Below are 20588 nucleotides of genomic sequence, written 5' to 3'. Positions count from 1 at the left end.
AAATGACACGTCTGGCACACAGTGAGCACCGCCAGTGTCGCCATGACCACTGAGCAGTAGCAGTACTGGCCAGGGTCCTGGCCTCGGATCCCCAGTAGGCTTTCAGGGATCCACACCCTGAAATGTATGCAAATTTCAGACGTGTGAGTCTGTGTATTTTCTAGAGTTATTGTCTAAAGCTTTCGGAAGACTCACAAACAGCTAAAACTTCAAATACGATAAGCTTAAACAAGGACAGCCTGACTTAGGTCAGCCTGACAAGCGCCAGGCTCTGACCGGGTGTCCAGCACTAGATTGGGGAACACGGTGCAGAGAAGCACAAGGAGGGCACGGCCCAGGACAGACGAAAAATAAGGAAGACGCATTCGAAACAGAGGCCGGGTAGGCTGGACAGACGGAAACCAGTTCGCTGCCAGAAGACCAGGGAGCTGCCTGGCTTGGCTATGGCCAAGTGACCCAGGGATCCAGGGAGAGCTCCTGAAATGTTGCTAAGACTCTAGTGGCCTCCTAAGGATGACTTCCAAGTGTCCCTCCAAAACAAGTACCACCTTCACAGACTCATACAGAAACCTGCCTTTCGGAGACACTTCTCAGACCCTGCTGTCCCTCATGGTTTTGGTGTTAATTCATTCCTTTTCCTTCTCATCTGTAAATACAGGTTGCGCATTTCAGATCCAAAAACCCCAAATCCAAAATGCTTCCAAAGACCCAGAATCTGAACCACTCAAAAATCTAAAGCTTTTTGGGCACTGACATGATACTCAAAAGAAATGCTCATTGGAGCATTTTGGATTTTGAACTTTTGGATTTGGGATGCTTAGCCATTAAGTATAATAGAAATATTCCAGAATTCTAAAAAATCAAAAATCCAAAACACTTTGGAGCTCAAGCATTTCAGACAAGCGATACTCAACCTGTATCTCAGTATATTTTTCTTTTTTCTTTTTTTGAGATGGAGCCTCAGTCACCCAGGCTGGCAGGCTAGGGTGCAGTGGCACGATCTTGGCTCACTACAACCTCCGCCTCCTGGGTTCAAGTAATTTTTGTGCCTCAGCCTCCCAAGTAGTTGGAACTACAGGCGTGTGCCACAACAAGGGACTAATTCTTGTATTTTTAGTAGAGACAGGTTTTTACCATGTTGGACAGGCTAGTCTCAAACTCCTGATCTCAAGTGATCCGCCCACCTCGACCTCCCAAAGTGCTGGGATTACAGGTTGTGAGCTAGCACTTTGGGAGGCTGAGGTGGGCGGATCACTTGATCTGGGTATAAAACAAAACACTTAGGATCATTGTGTTAGGCCCTCAGTACACTTTTCTAAAGAGCAAGGACTCTTGTTAACAGTCACAATATTTTACAAAGAAAAAACATGAATTCATGATTTTTAATTTCAAATATCTAGATAGGCTCAATTTCCAATTAGAATAAGAGCTTATAACTATTTTGGGGCCACAGACCCTTTTGGAAGTCTAGGGAGGCCCATGGTCTCTTTCTAAGAGCAATACTTTCATTTATTTCTTTTTTTAATCTTTATCTTTTTTTTTTTTTTTTTTTTTTTGAGAAGGAGTCTCGCTATGTTGCCCAGGCTGATCTTGAACTCCTTAGCTCAAGCAATCCTCCCACCTCAGCCTCCCAAAGTCCTGGGATTACAGGTGGGAGCTATCACGACTGGACAGAACAATGCTTTTAAATGTATAAAACTACACACTTAGAATTACAAAGGAAATCAATTGTAGTTAAACACATTTAACAAATTACTTAAAACTGTGATAGACAGCCAGGTATGATGGCTCACGCCTGTAATCCCAGTACTTTGGGAGGTCAAGGCAGGTGGATTACTTGAGGTCAGGAGTTTAAGACCAACCCGGCCAACATGGTGAAATGCCGTCTCTACTAAAAATACAAAAATTCGCTGGGCATGGTGGTGCACACCTGTAATCCCAGCTATTTGGGAAGCTGAGGCAGGAGTATCACTTGAACCTGGGAGGTGGAGGTTGCAGTGAGCCAAGATCATGCCATTGCACTCCAGCCTGGGTGACTAGAGACTCTGTCTCAAAAAAAAAAAAAAAAAAAAAAAAAAACTGTGATAGCGTAATAAAAGCTTCTTTATTAAAGTATTAAATATCCAACAGTGTGTCTAATAACTGCCATAACTTTAAAGTTGTGACAAGTGTAAACTGCTTTTTCAGATAGCTCTACAACTGTGATGTAATGGTAAAAACAGCTGTGATTCCTACTAGTGACCGAGGTGCAGGTGTTTGCTAAGATAACTGTGCTGCATTGCCTACAACCAAGTGGAAGACATGCTAAACTCCAGTTAAGGTTAATGAAAATAAAAGTGCAATTTTTTCCCCATCTAAGTTCATGGATGGCCCCCCTGAATTCTATCCACAGACCTCAGGGTAAGAACTTCTGTGGCTAGAGAGATGTGAGCACGAGGCCCATGATAACGAAACCACCCACTGCTGCCACATCAGCCTTTCTGCAATTTCCCCCAGAAAGTAGTTTGGCCCCAGGCTCACCAACAACCTGACAGACCCAGATTCAACCCCCTCGGGGTTACCGACCTCTCTCCCATGGCCCCTCATCCCTTCAGGGTGCCAGGGGCTCAGTGGCAAGTGCAGACAACTGCTGGAGTGAGAGCACTGAGTCAGAATCAAAATAATCCCACACTCTCAACTGTACAGTTCTGATGTCTGGTGAAACCACATACACAGAGGCTGACCCTGCAACACTCCTGCGCCCCATACCCTTCAGGCGCCCAGAGCAGACTGCTAATCAAACACACTTCTGAGGCTCAGGAGTCTGAGTCTACTTGCTGTCCTATTAGGAACCTAAGACCCTGGGAGCACCTTCAGGGAATGAAGCTCACAACGCGTAGACTCGAGTGAGCTTTTATCCTACAGGTCTAAGTAGAAGCACTCATAACCTACCCTGGCTCACCACGCTCTGATCCATCCCACCCATCGAGACCAGAGGCAAATTCCAAAACCAGGGCCCCAACCTCCCCCAGCCCCCAGCTCTGTTCCATGGCTCCTGCCTGCCAGGCACACACTCACCTAGCAGCTATTCCTCCAATACCTGCTGGAGTGTCCTACTCAGGCCGAGTCAGAGTCCCCCCTCCCCTTCCTAGTATGTCGTATGTGACTCTTTCAGAGCCCCGATCATGGAGGGCCTCATACTACAGTTAACAGCTTCTGCCTCGGTCTCCCTCAATAGACATGAGCCCCCAGGCTTCTGAGTTGAACACATCTGGGTTCAAATCCACCATATACTAGGTTGCACAGCCCTAGTTCTGTTTCTGAGCCTCAGTTCACCCACCTGTAAACAGGAATGATGATACCTAGCTCATATTCAACTGCAGCACGGAGACCCTCAAAAAGACTAGGTTAGATCTCCCTGTAATTATACATCAGGGCAGGGATCGTATCTCCCTCATGTCCCCAGTGGCCTACTACACCACCTGGCACGTAACATATGCTCAGAAATGCCAGAAGAAGAAAACGTGTGGTCCTTATCCCCCTGTGTCTCATAGCCACTCTCCCTCCATTCCATGTGGCTCTGAAACCACTGCTTCAAAGGGCTGACCAGAGAGAAGACTATAAATCAAACAGCTGTGCAAACTCAAAACCACTCTTTTCCACATTAACTGGAGAGGTCGGGCTGCTGGCACTACAGTCCATCCGCCACTGGCACACTGCCTTTGAGGGCGCTGACTCTGGGTGTGATTCCTAACATATCCCATTTGCACAAGACTCTGGCCACCACAGGCCAGCATGGAGATGAGCCCACCTGGCCTTCGCCTGAGCCGCATTTGCGCCTTCCCCAGTTCAGCTTCCCCACAACCTGCCTGCCCTTTTGAGCTTTGAGGCACCGGGTCCCCTGCTAAGCAAGCTCTTCCCAGTGACTCTCCGCCTACAAGGATCAGCTCAGACACCCCTTCCTCCAGGAAGCCTTCCCCAAGCCTTCCAGCCCCTGCCCAGATCACATATTGCAGTTCTGATTTTTCACACTTGTCCGCTTCCCTCTTCAGGCTGGAAACTCTGGGAGGTTGGGGTCCAGGTGTTGTTCTTGGTCACCATGAGACCTCAGGAACCGGCACAGCATCCAACACATGGGTTTTGTTTTTGTTTTTTTTTTTAATAGTGATGGTCTTGCCACGTTGCCCAGGCTGCTCTCTAACTCCTAGGCTCAAGTGATCCTCTTGTGTCAGCTTCCCAAAGTGCTGGGATTACAGGCGTGAGCCACCACACTCCACCTGGTTTGCTATTTTAAAACCTTTGGTGACTGGATGAACACACAAACACAATACATTGTGCCAGACAGGCACACAAAGTTTATCAAATGGCAGTGAAAAAGAAACGCCAGCTGGGCAAATGATGAGACAGCGGTCTGAACGTCTCAAAAGCCAGGGCAGCTTCCCTAGAAGAGAAGCAACTGGTTTCTTTTGTTAAAGGCCAGTAGAGATCCCCGCTAGACAGTCCAAAGCAGGCCCATGGGTAGGATTGAGCAGAACTTGAAGTGATTCTTCTCTGCACCCAGATAACCTGTAAACCCAGCTGGGTGTGCCTGAGACAAGGAAAAGGGAAGACACACAGGGCATCACGACCCATCCACTGGCAGGTCTGGTGTCCTGCCACTTGCTATCTCCCAGAGCATGTCCGGAAACAACCTCTGCAGATTTGGGTCCTGCTGATGGAGCAAAGTTTCTCTCATTCACCAAGGATGGAGGTGTCCTGAATGCAGCCACTCCCCATCAGAGTGAAATCAGGCTGCTCTCACTTCTTGGAAAGTTGGTGGCAGTCACAGAAGCACCAAGGGGCTACTTTCCCAGACAAACCACAGTGGGGCCTGCCAGCCCTGCCCTGGGGGCCTACACGGGGATCTTTCATGGGTAGCGTCATTTTCTCTTAACCACAAAACCGCAAGATATAAATTTTCCGGAATAGACAAGCACCTGGGCTTTCAAGGATGGGACCAGCACCAAGAGGGAAAGAATCATTAGGCCTCTGGCCACGGGGGAGGCCCTGGGCTGGAACCAGCATCTCCCATGCCCCAGTACTCTTTTGCTTAAAGAATGTACTGTAGGCCCACCCCAGCCCTGACCAGAGCCTGACTTACAGAAAGAGAAGAGTATCAGGTCAGCCACAAACGGCTGGCGGGTACCACCAGACGCTACACAGCAGGCGCTCACTAAGCATCTGGAGCTGAAGGAGCTCAGCTCTGGTCCCAGCTCTGACATCTAAGATCAAAGATCTTGGGGAAATCCCCCATGGCTCAGCTTCAGTCTCACCACCTACAAAAAGAGTAGCATTTTATGGAGGTTGAGGCCAAGTGAGCTGCCATACACAAAGTGCCTGAAACAGGCAAAAAACAAACAACGGGTCCTGCGATTCCACCACTGGTTATTCCAACCATACCCGAGTCACTGTGGCTCCATGAAGCACCTCCCTAGCCCTAAAGTCCCTCAACACCACGCCCTCGGGTGAACACAGCCATGGGATCTAGCCTGTGAGCCTCACATTCCCTAACTGTAAAATAGGGTTGATCTACCTCAAAAGGCTGTTGTGAAGACTTACATGAGGAAAATATGAATGTAAAATGTTCAGCAAAATGTGCAGAACACAGAAAACACTTTTACAGTGGCAGCGGACGCGGGTGGTGGTCTTCTCAGGCAAAGCCCTCAGGTGCTGTCTTATTACTTCCCTGGGCAATAGGGAAGACATGGATGGGAATCTGACCATGTCAGAGATGGTACTAAGGAAGACCCTGAAATCTGGTGCTGACTTCAGGACAACGCTGGAGGGACCCACGAATCAGGTACATTTCTTCTAAAGGCAAGAGGGCCAAGACCTGTACCTACCCAGCTGACGCCAGGGAACCCAATCCAGCCCTCCTTTGAGTGCTCACCTCCAACCCCAGCACCAGAGGATGTGAATGACACCGGTTCCACTTGCCCAGAGGAACATCCGCACCTCTAACCTGGCATCCTGATTGGCCTCAGTGTCATCTGCCACCTCAGCTGCTCTGGTATGACTCTGGCACAGGCCTCCCAAATCGAGGCTCCACGAGTATCACTTGGGTGGTAGCGAGGCTTGTCAGACATCCTTGGAGAGCGTGGGCCTGGCTGAGCAGATACGGTGCCAAGGAGAAGCATATGCCACTGAAGAAAGAGACTTCTGCAGGAAAAGGACACAGCCCCAGAACTGCGGGGATCCCCAGGACCATGGAGACCTCACACCCCCGCCCTGCAGGTCCTTTCTTTGTCATCCTTCCTTTACACTAAGCCTCAACCTGCCTCCCGATACCTGGTGCCCTTGGGTCCTGGGTCCACCCTCCATGGTGCGTCATGGGTGTCCCAGGTAACCCACCCATGGGCCAGTCTGATTTGGGAGGCTGGGCTCCTCTGTGGCCACAGAACCAACTATCCCTTCGAGGCTGCCACAGTGGAGCTGGAGGAGTAGCTGCCCTGCCTCTAAAAGTCAGACCATTTAGCACCAGCTAAAATGATAGTCTAGGTAGAAAGCTCCCACAGGCTTCCAGAGGGTGGCTGGACAGGGGCAGGCCAGCCATTATGCTGAACTGACTAGGCAATGCAGCAGTGACAGGCAGACGACCCATGCCCCCTGTTTACCACCAGCACCTGTTCTGACTGGTCAGAGGCCATGCCTACCATTAGTTAGTGGTCCCATCCCCTCAGTGAGAAGCTTGGGTGTGGCAGCCAGGAGGCTCCACCCCTCACACCATCACACATCAGCTGTGTGGCAGGATCCAGATCACGTCATCTTAGTCTCCTCCTCTGTAAAGCAGAAAAAATATTATAATACATGCCCCACAGCACTGCTGAGAATTCGCTGCAGACTCATGTATGCAAAGTGTTTAGTCCAGAGTCCAGAACATATAAAGTGCTCATGAAATAGAATCCTGTTAGTGTTACTCCTGCTCAGCCTGCACAATGACCTAGGTGAGGAGGAGCATGAAGACTTTTGGCAGGTGCTGTTTGGATTATACCCCACCCAGGCTTTTTTGCACCTCTGCAAAAAACACCTCTTTCCAGACGACTGACTTTGCAAACAAAATCAGCTCCACCCTAAAATTGCAGGGCCTGAGATGGGAAAGTCTCTTCTGTGGACAACTCTCAAACCCATGATCTTGGCTATGTAAGCAGCCAGACGCCAAACCTGTTAGAGGTTGTCACCCTAACTCTGACTCGGTCATTGGCTGCACAGGACCCACTCAGCGGCCCAGGTCTTCATGTCTCAGAAGCAGGGCAGGAAGTTAAGTCTGTTGTGACAGATGTTAACATATAAATGAACAAACGAATCCAAGGCACAGGCTGAAATGTGCATCAGTTTCCCAGGTTATAGTAGCAGGCTCCCTTAGTTACAGAATCATGTCAATACTCATTTGTCAAGCTCGTAGTATTAACAATGTCTTCCATTGTGTGGTACCTCATCACCTCCTCTGCCTAGACTGTCAGTGAAAATTCCAGAGGCTACGAATTAGAGTAGATCCCTGATAGCACAAGGGTGACTGGCATCCCCATCTTCACACAGCCCCAAAGCTGGCAACGTCCCTAACACACATCATTCCACAAGATACAGTCATGTCTCTCAAAGATGGCCCACCTCACTTCCCTCACGCGACGTGGACGTTTCCAGTCACTTCCTGTGAAACTGAAGTTACTCTGATCCAAGACTACGTGCATGACCAAAGCCAAGATGGCAGCTACATCCTTTAGAACTTAAGTTCTGCCATGGAGTCACAGCTGCGGCCAACACCAGGGCTACAGCAGCTGCTTACATTGCCTCCCAGATGGCGAAGAAGGTTATAGAGATCAACCCATACCTGCTGGGTACCATGGCTGGGGGCGCAGTGGACTGCAGCTTCTGGGAATGGCTGTTGTCTTGGCAGTGTCCAATCTATGAGCTTCGCCATAAGGAACGCATCTCTGTAGCAGCTGCCTCCAGCTGCTTGCCGACATGGTGTTATCAGTACAAAGGCACGGGGCTTCCATGGGTACCATGATCTGTGGCTAGGATAAGAGAGGCCCTGGCCTCTACTACGTGGACAGTGAAAGGAACCAGATCTCAGAGGCCACCTTCTCTGTAGGTTCTGGCTCTGTGTATGCATATGGGGTCACGAATCGGGGCTATTCCTATGACCTGGAAGTGGAACAGGTCTTTGATTTGACCCGTCGAGCCATCTACCAAGCCACCTACAGAGATGCCTATCAGGAGATGCAGTCAACCTCTATGCCATGCAGGAGGATGGCTGAATTCGAGTCTCCAGTGACAATATACCTACATGAAAAGTGTAGTGGCTCTACCCCCTGAAAGAGGGTGGATGTGGCTGCTTGTGTTTCTTGGGGTGACTGTCACTGGTAATACAGATACAGTGACCCATCCTCCATCCTGTTTATAATGGAAGGGTCTTCATTGTATCAATACTTTTAAGCCCTGGCACACTGACCTCTATGTGTTACCAGTCATTAATAAGCTGCTGCAGAGGTGACTATTGGTTGTACTTTCTTGGATGTTAACATTATGCTACTCACTAATTAAAAAAAATACAGTCATGTATAACTGAAAACACTACAGATGCTTCCAAACTTCTGATGGGATATACTGTACACTCAACATGGAGTAAAGAAAAACAAAGCTATGTTGGGATGTGGGTGCTAAGCAGCCGCTGGGCTCACTCGCTGGCTCAGGGACGTCCACCTGCATGCCTGCCATGGAATCCAGCCTCAGTCCAATGACAAGTCACTGCTTATCCTTTACGGTCACTCACAAATCATGAAACCACGCATGTGAAACCCACAAGAATTAAAGGTGTATTTCATCATTCCCATCTTACAGTGAGGAAACCGAGGCACCAGCCTTTGTAACTTCCTGGAAGCATGTGGCTAAAGAAGGGATTCCAGCCTCAATCTAATGCTCTCTATGTCCCATATCACCTCTCAAAATGACTCCTGCAACCCACACCCTAAGCTGTCTTGACTGGTACAAGCAGGATGGCAGTGGGCAGGGTCTACCTCTTTTGCGATACAAAGCCCAAAATCCAACCATGCCTAGACTGTTCCAGGCACTGAAGCCTGTGAATAAGAGCCACAGGCTTGCCCACACCCTCTAAATGTATCCAGCTACCCAACTGGGCCACCACCTCTTGTCCTGACTTGAAATAATCTACCCTCTGGGCTGTACCCCACCCCTGGCTCTAAGCCAGCACTAACTTCATTAAAAGTAGCCACCATCCTGCCTATAACCTGAGGCCATCCCTTTTAAGAAGGTCCTAGCACGCTTTACTGAGTGACATGAAGCAGCTGGACAGCCACTCCACTCGTCCATCATTGCCTTTCGTTTTATTTAGTCCTCCGATGGCAGGAGCAGTTGTGGGCCAGCTTCCAGCTCACTAGCACCCATAAGACCTTGACTCCCTCCTCCTCAGTAGGCAGCACCAGACTCTCACGTGGGCGCCCACAGCAGTACTTGCTCCTGCCAAGTCCCTGACTACGCCATCCCGAACTTCAGGACACCACCGGAGCCCTGGCGACTTACTCCAGCCTTCCCTCCAGTGGTCCCTGAAGCTGCTGCTCCTTCTCCACCATTGGCCCGCTCTGTCCATGCCTTGGGGATGCTCCCCTTACATCTTCCACCTCCTCCCCAAAGCTGGAGTATGTTTCTGGGGACTTCCTGCCAACCCAGCCAGCTAAGCAGTCTAGCCTGGCTGCCATGGCCAACTTGTTGCAAAATGATTTCTGAGAATGTAAGGAGGCCTCTGGAGGTTGTGATACAGCTGACACTTCCATGCACAGGCACAGAGCCACCACAGCACCCAGCTCTGAGGGCACCAGAGGCAACCCTTGGCTCCCAGCACAGCCCAGCCCTCAAGGGCACCGGGGGGGCTGACATTTATGGGCAAGGGGCAGAGCAGGAGAGGCACACAGGGAAAGTGGGGCAAGGAGAGAAGAAAGTACAAGTGACCTCAATCCTCGGGCTGAGTGTTTGCAACAGCCAGTCGTCGCTTGGCCCAGCCCACACCCTCAGTCTCCTGGGGAAGCTGCCAGGCTTCATTCGTGCAGAGACAACCTCCCCGCCAAGCCTCCCACCAGCAATCCTGCCTTGACGTCAAACTCGGAGTCGGGGAACTTCAAACACAAACAAACAAGTCTAACCCAGACCACAAGTGGAGATGTTCCCAAGGAGGCCAGGGGTGAGAATGGCCACAGCTGGGAACTCAGGGCCTCCTGCCCTTCCCTCAGCTCCACTGGGAATGCAAAATCTGAGGACCCGACAACAAGCTGTAGACGGGAGGTTCAACCCCAGCCTGAGACAAAGCGAACTCACTGGTCTGAGTATGACTGCCTGCCTGTGGCTGGCTCAGCAGTGGGTGCAGGAGACCCTGTATGAAAGCACTGATGAGTCAGCTCCTCCACGCAACTAAGCACCCTCCTTAGATAAATCACCTGTTCCCACTGCTCCAGTACTAAGAATGAGCAGTCAGGGAAGAAGAGACTCTGTGGTCAAATGTGGGTTAAAAGCACCCATGACGCTTTCTGGGAAATGCAGAGCTTGAGCTGGGCCAGGGTGAATGGCCAAGGGCCTGAGTTTTCTCAGCAACACCTGCTAGGCCATCTCATGCGCCACAGAGGTTGTGAGATGCAGCAGAACTTAAGAGGAAGGCATTTCGCTGACCTAATAGCCTAATACAGCTCCCACCTGCAAAGCCACGGTGGGTCAAAACACTGCTCTTCAGAAAGCAATTCTTTGAAAAGTCAGTAAATGATCTGTCTTGATCTGCCTTTCAAGTTTTCCTTCCTGCTTCAATTCGATACAACAACCCCCCAATACCTCATGTGCTCTTAGTACCAGCAGTCCTTTAGAGGCGGTGGGGACCAACAGGACTAAACCATAAGAAAGAAAGACACCCACTTTACCCCCTAACTCTCCTGGGCTGAAGCAATTGCATAAGGGCAACAAAGAACTTCTGTCCATCAGCCAGTCATTCAACAACCAAACCTCCTCCCAATGCCAGGCACAGCTGGGCTCTCAGGACACGGCCGTAAGTGGCAGAGTCCATAATTTTCAGGAACCCACACAAATCGGGGGAACAGATGTGTCTTCGCAGACACATGACCAAGGGCTAGGAAAGGCAAAGCAGCAGACAGCAGGTGTGTCCCAGTCTGAGCGTCCGTGACACAGCAGCCCCGCTGCTTGGTGCTTCTGCTGCGAGACTGAGGGGAGTGCTGGACCAGGTGTCAGGAGCCACAGGTGTGGGGTTGCTCACAGACCAGATCTTTTATCAACACAGCCTGTGGTCCAGTTCAAACACACATTCCACGTGTTTGTCTGAAGGTCACCAGGCCCACAGGGCACAGCCAGGAGTTTACCCCTTAACTCAACCCCTCAATCACAACAAGTAATCCTGCAGTCTTCCTGACATTGCACACTGAAAGGGACCTGGGTGTGAATTACCAAGCAGGGCCTATGGAAAAAGGCAGAGGCTGCACCTAATGGCAAAGGTAGATTTCTGCCAATGGGCCAACCTCCTTAACTATCCTTAAGGGTTGTTCCTCAGGAAGCCACTGGAAGGGAGGGATGGGGAAGGCAAGGCACCTTAAACGCTGACCTTTGTGGATCAGCTGCGAGTAGGAGACTATGCCCGATGCTAGACAGATAAAGGGCTTCCTTTCCAGGGACGTGAATGTTGGCTTAGCAACTCAGGCCATCACAGAAAAGGACGAAGGGCTGGGCAGGGGCCAGGGGCAAGGGCAGATGAGTGCCTCGGACACCAGACACTCATCAATGCAGTGTGAACTCCCCCGGAAGGACGAGGGGTGCCTGAACTGCCACCCGCTGTGGAGCACCACGCTCATCTCCACCTAATATCAGCTCCCAGCTTCTCCCGTGCTCACAGGACCCAGTTTTGTTCAGGACAGTACTGTGCCTGGTGATGAACTGGTCTGACTCAGTGGTCTGCAGCCTGGTCTTCACATCACAGCCCACGAGCCTCAGCCTCAGCCTCAGCAAGTATGATGTAATTGATCTGGGATGGGGTCCCCACATGGCCACCATGATGATTCAGTCCCCACTTTCAGCTTCCCTTGAAGCTGTGACAGTTTTGGCCAATGAGGCATGAGGACTTGCCTGCTAGGGGACCTGCTGGGAAAGCATGGGACAGATCTTGGGTCTGCCCACTACTCCCTGCCCGTTTTGAAGGTGGACAAGCTACAGCAGCCATCTTGCGACCATGAGGACAGCAAGAGCTGCCTGGAAAACCAGAGAAAGCATCCCTGTTCAGCTGCAAAACCAGCATGTGTGCCTCCCAACTCCAGGCTCATTATAGGAGAAACATGATGGCCTATTCCAGTCACATTTTCTGTTACTTGGAACCAAAAGTAGTTCTATTAAGTCCACACTATTCCAAATCTCCTTCTACGGCTAATGTTTCTAAGGCTGAGGCTTCCTGCTGGCTTCCAGAAAACCTACAACAGGAAAAAGAAGGTACCCCTCATTCTTCTTGGGACCACATGCCAGCCAAAAGCATTCTTCTAAAAGTCCATAAATCTCAAAGAGCAGCTAATTTTTGTGAAGTGCAATTTATCAATCTTTGTGTGTGTGTGTGTGTGTGTGTGTGTGTGTGTGTGTGTGTGTGTGTGTGTATGTTTCTTATCTAGGAGATACCTGTCAAGCCCACATTCACAAAGATGTTCTCCTGGGTTCTAGAAGTTTTATTGTTTTAGGTTTTTGTTTAGGTTTTTGATCCACGTTGAGTCAACTTTTGTATTCCAGGGCTGTTTAAACCACAACTGGACATATTCTTTTTAACTGGGCATTCCTGTGTACTAGGCATCATACTATACATTCCACATTATCTCACCTAATACCTACATGAATCCTCTGATACGTACATTTATTTATTTATTTATTTATTTATTTATTTATTTATTTATTTATTTATTTATTTTGAGACAAAGTTTCACTCTTGTTGCCCAGGCTGAAGTGCAGTGGCCCAATCTCGGCTCACTGCAACCTCTGCCTTCTGGGTTCAAGAAATTCTTCTTCCTCAGCCTCCCGAGTAGCTGGGATTACAGATGCCTGCCACTGCACTCGGCAAATTTTTTGTATTTTTAGTAGAGATGGGGGTTTCACCATGATGGCCAGGCTAGTCTCAAACTCCCAACCTCAGGCCCATCTCGGCCTCCCAAAGTCCTGGGATTAACAGGTGTGAGCCACTGCGCCTGGTCAGGTATTATTTTTAGCCTCATTTTACAGATGAGGAAACTGAGGCTGACAAGAGTTATAAATTCTTGAAAAAGGACCCCAGCATACTGAAAACCACATGCAGTACCTTAGAGTACCTTCAAGTCCATTACATAGGACCTGCAGTACAGATGGACATTTGCCACAAGCTAGAGATATGGAATCCTTGTTGTTTTACCCTGATACAGTTGATCCTGAGTATTTGGGAATACAACCCCCAGCTGCACCCCTGTACTTAGGAAGACACATGAAGACTCAGTTTCCCGGAGTGCACAAGGTGAGGGTGGGGGTGAAGTGGGCAATGTAGGATCCTGCATTTGCTAGAGGAAAAGAATAAGTTGGGGAGCCCCTGCTCCTAGCAGTGGGTGGTGAGGGGTCTCCTTCCCCATTGGGCAGTCACAGGATCATCTGAGTCTACCATACGAATGTAGACCACCACAGAAGATTGAAAATGGTCATAAAGTACGTGACACTCCTCCAATCTAGAAGTCTATTTCCTCTCCCCTTGAACCTGAGTTGGTCTGTGGCTACTTTGTCCAACAGAGTACAGAGTCTCCTAGAGCTCTCACTACTGTGACAGAGAGACCATAACAAGTGGCCCTGGGCCTGCCCCTGATGGAATGTTCCCCACCCAGGCACCAGGTGCATGAGCAGGCCATTTTCAGACCCTCCAGACCAACGGCTGGTGCCACTTTTTTTGTTTCAGTCAGGGACCAGGACCAGTTCATGCAGGTCCTAGAAAGTTCCCGAAGATCCTGGGATGCCACACTCAGGCATCTGCACTCAATTTTGCAGGCGTGGGGAGGGAAGAGAAGGAAAAAACGTGATCAGATTTGCATTTCTGAACAATCATCATTCTGGAAACCATACGGGGAACAGATTGAAGTGGGTGTGGAAAAACCAGAGACAGGAAAATCAATTAAGAAGCACCACAATTCAGCAAATGATGAGACAAAAGGTAATTTAGTTAGTGGCACTGTGGGTGGAAAGGAAGGAGAAGACTCTAGAGCTGTTTTATTAGTGTTTTCACTATAAAGACATGTCTTCCCTTCTTGCTTGTCCAGGGAATTTCTGGCACCCCAGCCTACCTTTGGCAGGAAGCTGAAGCGCTGAGTTTCTCCAGCAAATGAGCTGCCCAAGCAGAGCCCTGTTTGTTGTTTGATTTACTATAGGACTTGGTGCTTCTCGGGTAGAGGCTCTTCGGCTGGAGATTCCACCCTCAAAGGGCACTCAGCCCACAGGCAGCCCCAGTCCAGCTGTCTCTCACTTCAGCGCTGTGCCTGCCCTGTCTCTCAGGCAGAGGGGAACGTGTGCTTGCCAACAGCACAAGCCACTGCTCCAACAGTACCATCTCCAACTCTTCCCCACAGTCCTGGAGGTGGGTCAGACGGAAAGCAATCAGAGAGAGGCAGCATCTGCCATCATGGCCAGACCCCTCAGGGCCCTCTCCAGCCCTCTGGGGATGCTGATTCTGTCTACCTATCTCCATTCCATATGCAGGGCAGGAAGCATACCATCCCCTAAACGAGAGTGGGCCTAGGTGCTGCTCCTGGCAAGACAGAGAGGGAGATGTAATTATTTTAATTAAATAAATAATTAATTAAATCTGATTAAAATGCTCATTTTAATCAGAAAGACCATGGACATCAGAGTCAGACAGACCCAAGGTCGAATCTCATCCCTGACTCTTAAGGGCCCATGGGCAATTGAATGTCTGAGCCTTTACTTCCTCTACTATAAATGAGGGGCAAAGATCAGCCTCAAATGATCACCGTGAAGATGAAATATGACACAGCAGCTGGCATGCTGCGAGCTCCCAGCAAAGATTTCTTCCCATCTTCCTTCACTGCAATCTTAATCTTAACGTCAAAGCTGTGCCTTTGACAGCTGATAGAAAAACCAGGACGGGGAAGAGTACAGAAGGCAAGCGTCCAGATGAAGGATCACGATTGTGCATCTGTCAGTGTATCTGCAAGCTTCCCATGGAACAAGGAGAGCAATGGGCTGTGGAACGAAGCTCTGTGCATGAGGGCAGACCAGCACCCACACCCTTTTAACAATCCACTTGTACCAGAGGCCCAAGGAACACCTCTGACACCAAACCACCATGCTGAGTTTCAATGAGACCAGAATTACCCCTAGTGACATGACCGTCCATTCTTTCTGTGGAGCACACCAACGTGATGTTTGTGTACCTTGTGGATACTTGGTCGCAGCACCTCACACTCTGTCACAGCACTGCAGAGTTTACAGAGTGCTCTGGCAAGACAGCACCTCATTTGATCCTCACTTCAAACCAAGGCTCAGAGGTAAAGGGACACGGCCAAGGTCACACACCATCCTATGTTGTGGCACCAGCTTCACAACCACTGCCCACCCCCACTCCCATCCAGGAAAGCATGATTTCAAAATCATAGATTAAAACCAAGCACCGTTGAAACACTGAGTCCCACCCAGGGTCACTCCCAGCTGTGACCCCAGGGACCTCTCAGATGCCTCTCTAGGAAGAAAGCCCTGACAAGGACATCCGCATGATTTTCCTAAGCGATCTGAGAAGGTCACTGGTGAGCCACAGCCACCTCCACTGTACAATCTTCAAAGCTCTTTTCCTAAGGGACCATTTTGTCTTGTCAGAGGAAGGAGATATGGGATGTAGGGGACATAAAAATCAGACTTGAAACCCAGGAATGAAACTGCAGCAGGGTTCAGGTGACATCAGCTCTGGGAGGGAGAAAGAAGGCAAGACCACCCTCTCTAACAAGCAGTGGCCAGAGACAATGCAGTTATCCCCCTAGGCCCCCGTGCACCTCAGGCGACACAGCTGTAACTGGGCTCACATCACCAGGGCTATCATTAGTGGGGGATGAGAAAGGGCTCAGGGGACAGGATGCCGCTGCTGCGTAATCCCAGGAATGCCAGCCAGGGGTAGTACAGTAATGGATGGTCAGGTACTCGGGCCTAGAGGCCAAGAGACCAGGGTTCAAATGCCAGCTCGGCCACTGACTAGCTGCTTTAACTTAGATTATTCAACCACTCTCTGCCTCAGTTTCCTTATGTGTAAGATGGGGAAGAAGGATATATCTATTGCTTCACAAGAGGCCTGCTATGATAGATTAACACTCATTGTCAGCCATCTCTATCATGAAAATTCCAGTCTCTTGTAATCTTTGAAAGCAGTTAGTCTGACTTGTTTATTGCTTTAAATTTTTTTTTTAAGAATAAAGAGTAAGTTTATTAGGGAAGTAAAGGAATAGAAGAATGGCTACTCCAGAGGCAGAACAGCTGCTTTAAGATTCTCAAACACATTCCTAGATGACTCCATCTACATGGCATGTCCCAAGCTACCCTGGTGTATTCCTTGAAAAGGGGCAAACGCAGACAAGGCCAGGCATGACTGGAACACACTCACCCTGAAAAGATGGCTTTTCTGGCCCTCCTTTATTCTCAGAAGGTCAAGAGCTGGCCACACCTGAGCCGAACTGTGCAACACGAACCTCTGAGCATAGTGTGTACAGAAGAGGGAGGCAAACCAGGACGAGTACCAAGATGCACACAGCCCACAGAAGTAAGGTGAGGAGAGGCCTGGCCTGCAGGCTGCAAGGAGAGCTACTCTCCAGACCTGGAGACACACTGAAACACACACACATGCGCGTGTGCGCACATGCACAGACACACACAGACACCTGCCACCCTGGACAAGCTCTAGCTGAGCAGAGTGGGGACGCATCTCAAAGAGAGGCAGTATGCCGCCAAGATCCCAAGAAATCAACTGAGAACCCTTATTAAAGGAATTAGACAATGACAGCTCAACAATGGTGACTATCACGTGCTCGACACTGCTTTCAGTGCTTTATGGGTACAGTCAGCCCTTAGGATCTGTGGGTTCCACATCCATAGATTCAACAGCAGATCAGAAATCTTTTTTTAAAAATGGATGGTTGCATCTATACTAAGGTGGCTTGAGAATCTGTGGATTTTGGTATCCTAGGGGGTTCCTGGGACCAATCTCCTATGGATACCAAGGGACGGCTGAACAAACGAACTCAATCTCTGCAATGAACCTGTGAGAGATGCCCCAACATAACTATCCCCATTGTACAGAGGAGTAAATTGAGGACAAGGGGCAGTCCCACGTCATGCGGCTAGTAAATGGAAGAGCAAGAAACTGAACTCAGGAAGTTCAGCTGCTCAGCCCATGTTCTTCATTATCAGCTACATTACCTCCTTGAATGACAGACATTGAGGTGCCTATTGTTGGGCATCTTGGTACACATGTTCTCATTTATAAAGAAGGACCTAGAGGGTCAGAAAGCCAACCCAAAGTCAACCAGCTGGTATGTGCCAGAACCAAGTTACACTCATAAGAGGCTGATGCCCCATGCTGCCCCTCCAGGTTTGAGGCACGGGGTCTGACCTTCCACAGTTCGAAGGCTGACCTTTCCGACTGTGCTCCACCAGCAACAATGCAGATGGAGACATCACGGACGCAGAGCACACAAATCCCAGCAAGGACCCCGGGGGAGGCTCCGCCACCTGATCAGGAGGAGGTCAGAACCTTCCAGAAGGCCTGTGGGAAAAGCAGCACTTGGGAGAGAGTCCACCAGCTTCAACCCCTTTCGTAGCACAGTCCTCTCCTCCACAACAGCCTGTAAGCCTCATCCTACCCCTTGCCACCCGCTGACAAAGAACCAGAGGGAGGCCTCCTGCTAGTTCTCCAGCACAGGGGCTCTGTATTTAGCTTTCTGATGTAACAGCTTTAAGTGGAGATGCACGCGCTCACTCTTGCGTAAGTCCCGATTTCGCTCACAGACCTCAGGGCAAGTGAGGCTCTAGCGCTCTGGGCTGGAGCACAGGGTGGCCTCACAGAGCGGCCCAGACCTGAGAGCGCTCCGCCGTGCAGGACAGCACATTCCCAAGGAGGCCAGTTCTCCCACAGCCTGTTCCCAGGTGACCCGGGTACTGTAACCCTCCAGGTGGAGAACAGCTTACCCGCACCGAGAAAAACCGGGCAAACCCCACAGGGCTCTGCATCTCCTGACCTCTGGCCTTTGCAATCAGCCCCATCTAAGTACCACGTCAACCAGTGGGGATTACTGGCAGAACCAGACCCGTCTTGAGATGTCTGAAATGCCTTTAAATTACAAAATCCTTAGATATTCTAAGATAAGAAGGGCCTAAGTCATCTCACAGAAACAGATGAAAAACTGATGATGGGCTGGGCGTGGTGGCTTACACCTGTAATCTCAGCACTTCAGGAGACCAAGGCAGGCGGATCACGAAGTCAGGAGACCATCCTGGCCAACACGGTGAAACCCCATCTCTACTAAAAATACAAAAATTAGCTGGGTGTGGTGGCATACACCTGTAGTCCCAACTACTCAGGAGGCTGAGGCAGTAGAATCACTTGAACCCAAAAGGCGGGGTTGCAGTGAGCCAAGATCCCACAGTAAGCCGAGATCCTGCCACTGCACTCCAGCTTGGTGACAGAGCAAGACTGTCTCAAAACAAAAAAGGAAAAAAAACAAAAAAAAAACCTGATGAGGAAGCTGAGGCCCAGAGAGGGAAAACGACTTAGTCCAAGTCAAACAAAGTAGAAGGCAGTGCCAGGACAGTCCCCAGGTCTCCTTGTTCTGGTCCAGCATTCTTTCCCCCATACTGGATGGCAGAGGCCTGGGTTCAATGTGCTGTGAGAGAGTGGTCTAGCTGCTGACACTGGTTCCCTATGTTTATTTAGCAAACAGGGACTGTTTTAAGAAGCGTATAAAATGCTAACTCATTTCATCCAGGGAGGTGGGTGTTATTACTATCCCTGCATGGGGGTGAAAGACAGAGAGAAAAGTAACTGTCCAGGGTGGGAGGTGAAGCCAGGCAATGTTACTCCAGCGTCCAAACCTGAGCCTTGGGTGCCACGGTGGCCTCTGTCACCACAGTCCCTCCAGGTGCCACTGGCTGTGTGCTCAAGTGCTCTGCAGAGCTCAAGAGAATGCCCCGAGCAGCTGCTCAGAGGAGCAGGGCTGAAGCCACCTCCCGTGCAGCGCACATCTCTGCAGCCCCACAGGAGGGGTTCTCCCCTAACACTCACCCACAGAACACAGGGGCCAGATGTGCCATGACGGATCTGAGTCTGGGACCAGGCAGAAAATGGACCCAAGTATTCACTATCCCCTTTCCAGAGACCTGCAGCATGTGACCAGGGCCACCCCCTCAGCTTACTGTCAGGGGAAGAGGTTTGCCAGGCAGCCCCTTCAAAGGCATGGCCTCCCCATCCCCTGTACCCTCTGTAACTCAGGACTGCGAATCAGAAGGGGGCAGCCCTGCAGGGCCAAGGCCATGACCCAGTGGGTGGGTCTCTGCACCTTTGTGCACAGCCTCCTCGAGGCTCAAGATCTTGAGTTTTCTTCCTGAAAAAGGAAGCCCTTTCTCAACATGTTGCTACACACGGATACTGAGAAACACAAACCGAGAGGCAAATGGGGCACTGGCCCCAAGGGAGAATGAAGCTGGGAAGGGCTGGTATGGGCCGGGCTGGTATGGGCCAGTCTGCAGCCAAAGAGACAAGGAAACGCCCAGCACAAACTTGTCCATCCCCACATTGTTTACAAGAGGGCCACAGTGCAAACAACCCACAGACCCAACAACAGCAGCACCGCTAAGGAGGTGATGGCAAAACCACTTACTACACTATGACCAAGCCACTGAGCAGGTTTACAAAAACAGAGGATGCTTTTTGTGTTATTTTACTGAGCGACAGGCAGGACAAAAAAAATCTGCATGATGGATGCAACAACTACGTAGGCAAAACTTCGCACACAAAGTCTTTGCCTGGAAAACACAGTTGAAAGGAAACACAGCAGAAATGTCACCTGTGAGTGAGCTAATCTGAATGGCAAGGCTACAGGTAATCATTTTCTTCCTTCTACTTTTCTGTTTTCCAAATGTTCTATAATTACCGTGTACTGATTTTATAAGGCAACGAATGGTAATAACACATTTTAAAATGTCACAAGAGGAAAAGGGAGGGTGCTGGTGCTTCTCTACCAGCAAGGGGAAAGTTCCAGGAACCCACATCGGACGACCTATTTGGAGCAGATCCCTGCTCAGGCCTCCATGCCCAGCCTCACCACAAAGGTGAGGTTGCTGGTTACTCCATCGGCCCCACTGGGTCTTTTTTTTTTTCTTTTTTTTTTTGAGACAATGTCTCACTCTGTTGCTTAGGCTGGAGTACAGTGTTGTAATCACGGCTCGGTGCAGCCTCGACCTCCTGGGCTCAAGCAATCCTCCTACTTCAGCCTCCCGAGTACATGGGACCACAGCCATGCCCAGCT

At 50.0% G+C, this 20588-nt stretch overlaps 1 protein-coding gene and 1 pseudogene across 2 annotated transcripts in view; one reads left to right on the top strand and one right to left on the bottom strand.

Annotated features, from left to right (window-relative positions):
* KSR1 (kinase suppressor of ras 1) overlaps positions 1 to 20588 on the bottom strand; it is a 172045-nt gene that overhangs the window by 79498 nt on the left and 71959 nt on the right. The gene's annotated exons all lie outside the window — the stretch shown is intronic.
* On the top strand, positions 7751 to 8334 carry LOC105715145 (proteasome subunit beta type-5-like; annotated as a pseudogene).

The sequence above is a fragment of the Aotus nancymaae genome, unplaced genomic scaffold (genome assembly GCF_030222135.1).
Source record: "Aotus nancymaae isolate 86718 unplaced genomic scaffold, 86718_ANA_hifiasm-v0.15.2.pri h1tg000072l, whole genome shotgun sequence".
NCBI lineage: Eukaryota > Metazoa > Chordata > Mammalia > Primates > Aotidae > Aotus > Aotus nancymaae.
The sequence above is the reverse complement of the archived record's forward strand: the minus strand, read 5'-3'. Positions and strand labels throughout refer to the sequence as shown.